At 42.1% G+C, this 12387-nt stretch overlaps 1 protein-coding gene across 2 annotated transcripts in view; it reads right to left on the reverse strand.

Annotated features, from left to right (window-relative positions):
- Nucleotides 1-12387, reverse strand: part of rsrc1 (arginine/serine-rich coiled-coil 1) — a 142894-nt gene that overhangs the window by 97473 nt on the left and 33034 nt on the right. The window lies entirely within an intron of this gene.

The following is a 12387-nucleotide window of genomic DNA, read 5'->3' on the forward strand; positions in this document are numbered from 1 at the left end:
CCCAATTTGCTTGGTTTTTGATCAAGTGATCAAGCCAGAGGCTGAGCTGCCCGTACATGATGGCAGAACAGCGGTACACTATTTGTAATAATTACATTTGATGTCCTTTTTCTGAAAACACAAAGCTTTTGTGGGTGTGCAAAAAAAAAAAGAAAAAAGAAAAAAGCATTGCTTCTGCCCAAACCTTTTTTTGGTAGTGAGAACTGTGAGAAAGGAATACGTAATTATTGAATGTAAACAACCAAAAAAAAACTTCATTCATTCAAAATGTGCGAAAAAGTTGGTCTATTTATCAGCTTTGGTTTTACTTCAGATCAACTTGGAAAGAAAAGTGAAGGCATTGTCAATTTTCAACTCATCCACCCCAATTTCATTATATTATTTTTCATCAATGTTGGATCATGAACATTTTTTTTTGCGGACTTGCTATGCATACATTTCATAGCCTCAACACCTATATTGTTAATATTTAGAAAATGCATCAACTATGGGAAAGCACAAACATAGAGCATTATTGTGATATAATAGTCCCAACAGCAGTGCTAGGACTTTTGCAGAACGACTGTCCGATCACAAACAAAACTCACCAGAGTGTCACACATTTGTAACACATTTGTTTCCCACGAAAAACAAAGCAATATTGAACAACTTCCAGATCTTCAAATATGAAGCAATATAGCAGAAGAGCTCAATTGTTGCACATTTTTTTACCATTGTGAAACCAACAAGATTAACCTAATCTTCTAGTGCGAAGAGGTTTTACATTTCATCGTATTTCATGTATCTGTGTCTTCACGTATCATCGATATTGGGATAAAGACTCATATAATACAAAAATTGAAACCGCCATTACTGGCATAAAGTTGTCAGTGGGAAAGTGCCAGTAGCTTGTGTGAGTGTGTGTGAGAACGAGTGAAGCAGAGTGTAGTGTGATTTAACTCTATTAAATAACCACAGGGACTTGACTGGCGAGAGAGCAGGACAGAGCACATGGGAAGGAATGAGAGCAAGTGAGACATTAGTAGAAATGAATTAAACATCGGTCCGCAGATCTAAACTTACGCTGAAAAAGTGGCAGCGAGCGAGAGAGAGAGAGCAAGAGAGAGAGAGCAAGAGAGAGAGAGAGAGAGTGAGACAGAGAGAGAGAGAGAGAGAGAGAGAGAGAGAGAGAGAGAGAGAGAGAGAGAGAGAGAGAGAGAGAGAGAGAGAGAGAGAGAGAGAGAGAGAGAGAGAGAGAGAGAGAGAGAGAGAGAGAGAGAGAGAGAGAGAGAGAGAGCAAGAGCGAGAGCGAGAGCGAGAGAGAGAGCGAGAGAGAGAGAGGGGCTTTATGACTTTCCTGTGGCCACTGCTTGTTCGATATAAACTGTCTGAGACTACGGGCTCTATCAGTGACACCAATAACTATTTCCATGCCTCACAATAAACCCGCGCCCGTTGCTGCGTTATCGGTAATTACACACATAACTCCTTTTGTTTCGACGGGTTTCTGCACGGAAGAGAATCCCCTGAAAATGGCTGTCGATTTCAAACCTCCGCTGAGAATGATTATTATACACTGCTCTCAGGCAATATTTACTTCCACAACTGAGTCATGGTACTTAACTGTATGTCTGGTGTGCTGTTTACCCCGTCTGAGGGAGGTATTCTTGTAGTGATCAATGCCATTAGGCAAGACCTGCAGAGCTGTATTTCTGTCTCACAGCAGCAGAGGTCAAATGCATGACGAAAGCTCGTCGAGAGCAAACTCAAAACTCTCCTCCTTCCCCGTCTCTCCTCTTTGTTGGTATGCACGCTCTCACAAACTAAAAAGAACATCTCTTTCTATAATGTATTCTCACTTTCAGCTCTTCTCATAAAGACTTCAGTCAACACCTTTCCTTGCCCCTGGTGAAGATGAATAAGCACTGGAGTCTGGCGAAAATTAAACATTAACAGTGTGTCTCTTCTACACATCATTCTCCATAACAATCTGCTCTTTCAGCTTCCCTCCCTGCCTTCAACACCGCTCTGCTTCCTCCCAACTAAAACTACCCGATTTTCTGGAGACGGAGAAATACTGAAGGCAGGAAAACATATTTTGTTGACAAGCACATTTACATAACCCTCCTAAATCGGAGCTGGCCTGTCATGTTTCCTGCTCATAACCTGCTGCTTATAATCCTGCCTGCATCCCCTTCTGATCCATAAAGCTGAGCAGCCAGCCACTTCAACAGCAGCCAGGGCTGCCTTCACTAGCTCCTGAGAAGACATCGCCGTAAAAGAGGAGAGGAGAGGAGAGGAGAGGAGAGGAGAGGAGAGGAGAGGAGAGGAGAGGCCAGGTGTGAGAAAGGTGAGGAGAGGGGGGGGGGGGGGGGTAAGAAGAGAGTGGAGAATGAAAGAGAGGAACAGGGTAATTGGATTGGAGGATCTTCTATTTGGCCAGGTCTCTGTCATCACGCTCCAGGCCTGGCTTCTGTCAATGCCTACAGCAGGTCTCAAACACATCAACACACACAAACAAATAGACAAACACACACACACACACACACACACACACACACACACACACACACACACACACACACACACACACACACACACTACTCTAGATGTGCAACTGTCGTGAATCCACCCAGCAAAATGTCCTGTGCACCAAACCAAAGCCTGCAGGGCTCTTCCGTGTGTGTGTGTGTGTGTGTGTGTGTGTGTGTGTGTGTGTGTGTGTGTGTGTGTGTGTGTGTGTGTGTGTGTGTGTGTGTGTGTGTGTGTGTGTGTGTGTGTGTGTGTGTGTGTGTGTGTGTGTGTGTGTGTGTGTGTGTGTGTGTGTGTGTGTGTGTGTGTGTGTGTGTGTGTGTGTGTGTGTGTGCGTTCTCCCTTAACAACTCACTAAATGGTTAAACAGATTACAGAGCGCAGTAAATGGATTGTCACAGCTCTCTATCGCTCACTCAGGGTGTCTCTCCTGCGATTAAAAGTGGCCAGATTTTTCTCTCTCTATGCAAACTGCACGCCGAATAGAGAGGTCATCCTCAGACACTGTTTTATTCCCTCATTGTCGAAACAGAATTGCGTTTTGTTATTCTACTAAGACACTCTTCAGCTTTAATGATGTTTTTTTCTCATAGGGCTCTGCAACAGTTAATCGGTTGATTAATCGCATGATTATTTGGTGATAATATGTGACTAATTTCATTGTTGCACTAGAAATCTTATAATGAATTTGAAAGGTAGTGTGCTGTGACTTTTTATTCTAAAAATACAGCAATATAAACAAGTTTGCGAAACCATTTGTTTATCGATTATTAGAACAATTGGAGTTAATCAGAAATGTACATTCACACAGTAGCAGGGAGAGTATTTTTTAGATCTCTAAATTTAAAAAAATACATTGGCCACAGTGAGCAAATTCATGTTTTATTGAGTTTGTTAGAGAAGTGACAGTACAGAACATGATCATAATATCATATTTTTTTAGTTTGGTCTCCTATCATTATATTTGGTTAGGTCTAATATTCAGCATGTTGCATTGTTAAATCAAAAATATGCTTCCTGTACTCCTATAAATTGCTATATTGAAGTTTTCAGGTGTCACTGCTTTCTTACTCCCTTTCATTGAAGAAATGTGAGCCTTTAGGCATGCTTTATGTATGTTTGTGAGGGTATTAAAAAAAAAAACCATCAAACAGCTGTTTAATGCTGTTTTTCTAATACGGTACTTAAGGGAAAAAATGGGTACTTTCATAAAATATATACTGGCATTTAAATGCATCTCTAAACCTTTTTCCTTACAATACAACAATACAATATGTGAAAGGAACGTCATCTTATATTCTGAACAATACAGTAATACGAGTCCACAGCAGCCACTTCTGTCAGTTGTGGTTCAGCTCTAATTGGTTGAGACATGACATAAAGGCAATCTCGTCAACAGCAGAGATCTAGGTACATGTGAACATTTTCTGTCTTTGCTGACATTTGATCTCGACGTCAGTTGAATTAGTCAGTCATAGCTATTCATGTGTAACTGGGAAGAAATGTCTCAAGCACAAAGTGGAATTAAGTGGAAAGTAGGTGGCAGAAGCAGTCATAGCGATTAAAACTTCAAGGTTCCACTCCAAACAAAGTTGAAAACATTTCAAGCATTCTGCATGCAGATTTTGACCAGTTCAAGTTTAGTTGCTGAGCCCAAAAAAAAATTAACCAGTCTATGATTTAAAATCACTAAGAGAGACCAACTGCTGACTGGAATGTGCACTCGGAGAACTTATACCTTCGCCAACGCCCCATTTGTTTGTGTCGCTGAGTTAGCATTGCTGGCATGTTAGCCATTAGCTCATATCGATGGTAACTTGCCAGTCAGAGAGCAACATCACCATGCCAGTCGTGTGCTAGCAGGCAGCTAGTTCCACGAACTGTGGAACCGAGTTAGGTGCTATAGTACTGATTGATGGTACACCACGGAGAACCACAGTGGTGTAAATATCTTATCTCTCCAGGAGCTTTTCGATCCTAAATGGTAATGGATGACGACCAATCATCCCTGAAGAGTTCACGCAATTCAGGTCAGTAGTTTTTGTGAAAAGGTGTTAAATACATAGATGCAAACAAATAAATGTGGACAAAAACGTAATAGTTTCGCCTCAATTTGCATTGGTGAAAGTAATAAATTCGAATGAAGACCTTATTAACAACTAAGTAGCATTAATATTGATTTTGGGAGCCTCAAGTAGACATTCACAGAACAATCCGACTACAAATCTGCTGCACTTTCATTACAGACTGCACTGTCGTCTTGACCTGTTCTTTCCTTTGACGAAGATCTGAAACAAAGTCAAAGATCCGAGCAGACGCCTCGCATTAAAACGGATTCCAAAAACAGGTTTACCTTGGAGTCAGGGATCTTTGTGTTGCTCTCAAAATCAGTCTGATTTGTGTTTGTGTACACACACATAAGTCTCTCCAAAATCTACTGTGTGTATGTGGCCCTGCCGTTTTCTTTCAAATCTATGCCCATTATTAGTGTGAAAGTAAGGCTGCTAATGAATACACAGCCATGGGCCAAGAAACACTCCAGCTGCACCACTCTGCATGTTCGTGTGTTACTCAACTGGGACCGAAGTTTGTGTCTGCCAGTGTGAGCATGCACAGTATCCACCCTTTGCATGTAGGCATCAGTCCTATTTCAACCCCCTAACAAACCACACACACACACACACACACACACACACACACACACACACACACACACACACACACACACACACACACACACACACACACACACACACACACACACACACACACACACACACACACACACACACACCTGCTGGTCTACAGCTTCAACCACATCCCATCTTGCTCCTGGCCACCAGGCTACCCCCCAACGCACACACACAAATAAAACACACACTTACAGCTCATTGATTTAAGTCAATGTGAGTGTATCCTAACCTTCCGAGGACGGTGTTTGTAGTCTCTCTTACCTCCCCAGACCCACTCCAGAGCTAGACACAGCCTAGAGTCCTGCAAGACTGGAGACAAGCACGCATAACAACATAATGCAGCGCACGCACACCCATACACACGCGTGCGCACACATACACAGCAGCCAGTGGTTCCATCCACACCACCCATACACACTTTCCCACTAGGCTGAGAGGATGCCGCAGGCAGGGGCCACATACCCGCAAACACACACACACACACATACACACACTTACTTTCTCAGTGTATTACCAACACTAATGAGCTGATAGATGTTCAACACAGGCAAAGAAGCAGACAATCATTTCCTCGGAGTGCGGCGAGAAGGGAGAGAAAAATCAACAGTAGTGGGTGTGTGTGCGTGTGTGCGTGTGTGTGTGTGTGTGTGTGTGTGTGTGTGTGTGTGTGTGTGTGTGTGTGTGTGTGTGTGTGTGTGTGTGTGTGTGTGTGTGTGTGTGTGTGTGTGTGTGCGTGCGTGCGTGCGTGCGTGCGTGCGTGCGTGCGTGCGTGCGTGCGTGCGTGCGTGCGTGCGTGCGTGCGTGCGTGCGTGCGTGCGTGCGCGCGCGCGCGGGGGAGTGTCTGGGGTGTTGTTTTATTTTCTCTCTGCCTCACAGCATCCAGGCTTCCAGAGGTTAAGGCTGAGCATCTCTAGCCAAACTGAGGCCTGCAGGTACTGGCGGGGCCCCCGTGGTGAGGTTGTTCTCTGTTCAGCCCATCATGGGCAGAAGACAATAATGAGAGTAATTACCTAACAATGGCATTCACAGAAAGACAATGGGCAGGTTGGTGGAAATGGTTAATATCACAAAAATGTTGGAAAATTGTTCTTTATATTAAAAGACAAAAAAAACAACAACTCAGCTCTCATAAAATATCTTATTGCGTGAAAATAATGAAGGCTCTTGAATGACGGCTCCTTTATGGCAGAGAAAATTATTCATTCACAGATGAGGCCTTCAAAAAAGCCTTTAATGAAAAGTGGGAAGCCCTTTCATTTCTTTAACCCTAAGCTCATTATACCAACTCCAGTTTTACATGCATAGGGAAAAAGGCGACTCTCTGCTACCATGAGAGGTCTCCACAGTGCCCTCTGTGCCGTTGCTTCCTGGCCAATGCCCACTTCTCACTCAAACGACATTACACTGAGTGAGATGAACCATTGCATTCCCGTGACCCGGCACGTACAAGGAGTTCAGCCTAATTGGACATATCTGTCCGATTGAGGATGTGAAACAACGTAGCCAGCACACGTTTCACCACTACCTCAGTGATGTGAAAGAGAAAAACGAGGCTGACACCAATGCAAAGAAAAGGCTGAAGACTCCCTCTTGAAGGCTGACAAATTCTTTGACTTCAGAGTTGAGTTTGGAGAGGGTGACGGATAGGAACGAGGACAGAGTGAAAGTATGCACACCTATGTGTATGAGTGTATTAACAATATAAAGGAAATCTGAAAAAACCGGGGCCTGACTGTTCTCGGTCCATAACTTAACCAAATTCCTTCAAGCCTGATCAAAGTCTGAGCCACTACAGCACTTAATGATGCCAAAACCTTTTTTAAAAGAAGTCCTCGTAATTAAAAAATATTTCTAAAAACCTGTCACTTTCAGTAGAGAAACGCCATCTGTTAACATAAGATTCTACACTTCTGCTCATTAATTACAGGTGGGAATTGGGTCGAAACATCAGGTGAAGATCGCTGTTACATTCAAATTAAACTTCTGTCAATTATCTGCCTCGGGGCAGATGTGCACTTGTTAACTAAACAGTTTTTTTTTTCCTGCTCTGATTTAGAGAAACAAGTGAAGACGTTGACAAATACAGGTGACGAAGAATTAAACTTGCTCTACACTAAGTGTGGAACTACACTAAGTGAACGCTCAATGTGGAAACCGGAAGAAGGCATTTAGCAGACATTGCAGCAGACATTGGGGAAATCCAGAGAGACCATCATCCAATCCGAAGGTCAGTGGTTTGATCCCCTATCTCACCTGTCCCTATGCCAAAGTGCCCGTGAGCAAGCTACTGAACCTTGAGTTACTTTTAATCGTGAGTATGTGATTGAGTAAAATGCGACCCTGATAAACAGTGTAAGTGCTTTTAAACTGCTGAAGCAGTGTAATCACGCTATATAATTAAAGCCAATTTATCAATTACAAGCTTTAAAGGACTAAGAGATATAAAGCCCCCACAGCCTGGGTCTATGTAGCTCCGCTTCATCTCGCTGTGATTCAAGCTCTCACCAAACAAGACAAAATGCTCACTGTCTAACAAGAGCTTTCTTCTTATGAGAAAGCTCTTGCAGGACATGAGGAAGTAGGTGTGTCAAACATTGATACCAGAGCTTCTGGAAATCTCACAGCGATTCAAGTTCTAGAATGCAGCAACATTCTCAAATCTGCCAGAGGTCTTAGAATGTCTTTAAGTTATCTGTACACAATATCTCAGGAAGGGTTCAAACCTCAAAGTAACAGCAAATATCTTCAACATTTCACTAATATTGTTTGTCCTAAAACCGTTCATCCAGTTGCACTTATGGCTGTGTACTAGAGCTTATTCTTTAATAGTACATTTTCCATTATTCAGTATTTCCATTGCATGCGATTCCAAAACTTGTCTTTTAGAATCCCAAACAATATATTGGAAAAATACATAGAACACAAATTGCACAGTGAGTGTAGCGATTCCACCTCAGTGAGTACATAACAACAACACAGAGTAAAATGTTGTGTTTTTCTGTTGACAAAATGATCAATAACCAGAAAAAAAGACTCAGACTCACAGTAAGAATTCCTTAAGGAGGCTATTTTTACAGTGTGAAAACTAATCCAGGTGATTATGCAGAACAAAGCTGACCTACTGACAAACACAACTCTGATTACACACGCACACGCACAGACACACAAAATCACCCAGTTACCCTTTGCCACTGGTGAAAGGCAACAAGATCTCTTAACAGCAGCTCGTCTTTTTCAATAAATTTTGCATGAAAACATGCCGCTGGAGCACCAAGTTGCCTGCTGTCATACTAGAGGAGTCTTAAATGTTTAATGACAACAACACCAAACACATGTGCGCACACACAGAGTCGGTGTCAGGGTGCCGCTCTGAGGGGGCCCCTCTTTCATCCTGACAGACACTATAAAGCTCCTGAGCCTCTTCTCCGCCCCGCCCCGCCATCAACATGGCACGGCTGCACTCCTCTCCTATCACCCAGCAAGGAAACCTGGATGTAAATGAGGTTGGAGTGTTACAGTGTGTACGTGCACACAAGTGGAAAGGAACCAGGGCTCACATCAACTCTACCCCCACCAGTATTAAGAACAGAGGAAGAATGGAAAAGACTGGGGAATAAAGAAGAAGTGGCTTGTCACAGAGCGGATGTACAGTTAAAAAAAAGAAAAAAAGAAAAGTCTATTTTACATATTCCTGAAACATCTAGCTGCTTCTGCCTTTCTTCTGCTGCAGTAGGACATGTTAGGCACCTCAACTCCAGTGGGAGCATGTGGGGAATAACAAGAACATCCATGTCAGGGAGGTTTTGGGCAGTTATAACACTCGGAGGGCCATAAATAGAGCTAAAGCTGTGTCTACGGATACCCAGACTCTAGAGGCAGTTCAAGAGCCACAAAGGGCAAAATAGAGTATTATTATGTAATAATCACAGTAGTTTAACTTCTTGGAAAAAAAGAGTGAATCTTAAGAGATTACCTAATACTGCTCCAGTAAAATTTGAGGTAAAAGTCCTGGAAATATATAAACAACCCCCATTTTTTTCTCCTAACGCCTCCACACAGTGCATTCATTGTCCTTACTGATAAATTGTCAATTTCTGATGCATGAAGTTAAAAACTTTAATTTCATTGTCATTCAAGGTTAAGATTTTTTGTGAGTCAAGAACAAAAATACCAGGTATTAGTTTTGATAGAAACAATAGAGTGATACATATTATACCAAACACATGCACATTACAATTTCTCACATGGCAGTGCCATCACCACATGACTGTATTAGAATTACTCAGTCCTTAAATCACCACAGCTTTAAGTAAACTGCAAGGCCAGATGGCAGGATAGAGAGTTGGCAATATATTAACACCGCCACAGGTGGAAATGCACACACACACAAACACAAAGCAAACTACCACATATGCACACAGACAAGCTAAAGCAGGGTCAGAGATAAAAAGGAAGATCCCTATCAATGCTAAAGGATATTGAAGCCTTAATAAGAAAATAGATATAGTCTGCTGGCCTTACATTTCACTGTTAGCTTTATTTGTTTTCCTGATACGGATCTAAGAAAGGCGGGATGTAATAGCTTCAAATAAATTGAGCACTTTTCCTTTAAAAGCAAACCACAGCACTCTGTCTTGCATAGAAATATGGAGCTCTGAGGTTTTCTGATGACCCACCAAAGCTACCAACTTGTCCAGATTACAAAGCTCAAGGCTTCATGTAGTATATTGCCAAAAGGATTTGCTCAACTATCTAAATCATTGAATTCAGGTGATCCAATCATTTCCATGGCACCAGGTATATAAAATCAAGTTTGTTGCCATGGAGAATATTTCTAGAACCGCTCTCAGGGGCTCGATGAATTTCTGCATGGTTCAGTGATAGGATGCCACCAAGTCCAACCATGAAATTTCCTCCCTGCTAAATAATCCACAATCAACTGTTAGTACTACGATAACAAAGAAGAAGTGATTGGGAACAACAGCAACTCAGCCACAAAAAAACAAATCCCAACAGAGTCAGCGGACGCTGAGAAACACGGTGCACAGAGGTCGCCGACGTGCTGCAGAGTCAACAGTGACAGACCTTCAAACTCCATACGCTCTTGAGATTAGCTCCAGAACAGTGCGTAGAGAGCTTCATGGAGGGTTCTCATGGCCGAGCAGCTGCAACCCAGCATAACATCACCAAGCACAAAGCAAAGCGTTGGATGCAGTGGTGGAAAACACACCACCATTGGACTCTAGAACAGTGGCGATATGGCCAATCGTCTGGCGGCCTGATGGACGAGTCTGGGGTTGGAGGTTGCCAAGAGAACAGTGCTTATCTGACTATATTGTACCAAGTGTAAAGTTTGTTTGAGGGAGGATTGTGGTGTGGGGTTGTTTCCAAGTGCTCAGCCCCTCAGTTCCAGGGAAAGGAACTCTGAAAGCTTCAACATACAAAGACATTTTGGACAGTTTCCTGCTCCCAACTTTGTGGGACCGGTTTGAAGATGGCCCCTCCCAGTTCTGACATGCCTGACCACCAGTGCAAAACGCGAGGTCCACAAAGTCATGGAGAAGCCAGTTTGATGTTGAATAACTTCACTGGCCGGCACAGAGTCCTGACTTCAACCCGAAAGAATACTTTTGGGATGAATTCAGGCAAAGACTTTGAGCCAGGCCTTCTACCTCCGACATCAGTGGCCTGACTTCTCAAATGCCCTTCTGAAAGAATGGTCAAGAATTCCCATGAACATACTCCTTAACCTTGTGGAAAGCCTCCCAAGAAGAGTTGAAGCTCTTATAGCTGCAAAAGGTGGACCGACATTATATTAAATCCTACGGTTTAAGAATGGGATGTCACTTAAGTTCATATGCGTGTGAAGGCAGGCGAGCAAATGCTTTTGGCAATATAGTGTATTTTAAAAATACCTAAAACAATAAATGGCTTTTTTTTGCTGTTAAAGTAACTGCTATTTGTAAAACTGATAAAGAAAAACTATTTTGACTGCATTAAAATTAATAAGTGTGGCATCTCAGTGTTATCTCGGTTCAAGTCCAGGTTGAGATTGTTGGCCAGTTCTGTGTGGAGTGAGAATGTTCTTCCTGAGCATTTCCTGTGAATTTGCTCCAGATATTTTGGTTTTCTCTCATACTCCCAAAACTTGCTTTTTAGATTAATTGGTGACTCTAAATTGCCTTTAGTTGTAAATTCCAATGGTTGCTTGTCTCTCTGTTTTAATCCTGTGATGGATTGGTACCCTGTTCCGGTTGTACCCTGCTTTCACACATAGGTTGCTGGAATTGGCTGGATTGCTTTGGGTACGCTACGTTTTTGAAGGAAATGCAACAGTGAATTTGTGAAAACACACAGACTGAAGGTTTCAGAAATCCCACAGATCACTGCAGGGAGAAGTGATTATATTTAGTGATTTAACGAGGATCACTCTAGCATTTCTTTCTGAAGAAAAGTTGAGTTGGTCATTCGTCTTGTAAAAATTGCAACGTATTCCTGTAGTCTGTGCTTGAACTTGTTTATGCTAAAATTAAAGTCAATTTATAGAAGTGATGTTTTTTGCTATTATATTAAACTGACTCCATATTCATTGTTTATCTTGGTATAATATTTGTATATTTTGACCTTTGAGCTGCTGTAACGTGAATTTTACTGGTGTGGGATGATTGAAGTTGTATCTTATCTAATCTAAATGGATTCCATCTTTCCTACCCGAACTGCACAAATTCATTCTTTTCACACCATAGCTTGAATAACATACAGACGATTAACCTCCATTTGGAACCAATGCACGTTTTGTTTACATGTCTAATGAATGAATTAAATGAGTCGTGTTTTAAAAATCTCACTGAGCACTTACTTTCAAGGATACAGTTTCTCTTTTCCTCGTGTTTACTTCACTTAATGAGATACAGCACGCTTTCACATTTTCCAGAGAAAGTCGTGTAGAAAGTGCTGTGACAGTTTGACAAAGCAAAGTTTAAAAAATATTCTTCAATATCCCGCACTGTTTTTTTTCTCCCTTTTACAGCCATTGCTACAGTGATAAATTTCATCATCTGACTGCACTGTTGCATCAAGAATACATCTGAGGAGTGGAGCTCATTTTCACTCGGATCAAACGGTCATAAAATCCTAAATTGCCATATGGCTATTACTGCATGTTTCTGTTGGTGAAACCAGT

This window comes from Blennius ocellaris (assembly GCF_963422515.1).
Source record: "Blennius ocellaris genome assembly, chromosome: 2".
Classification (NCBI taxonomy): Eukaryota; Metazoa; Chordata; class Actinopteri; order Blenniiformes; family Blenniidae; genus Blennius; species Blennius ocellaris.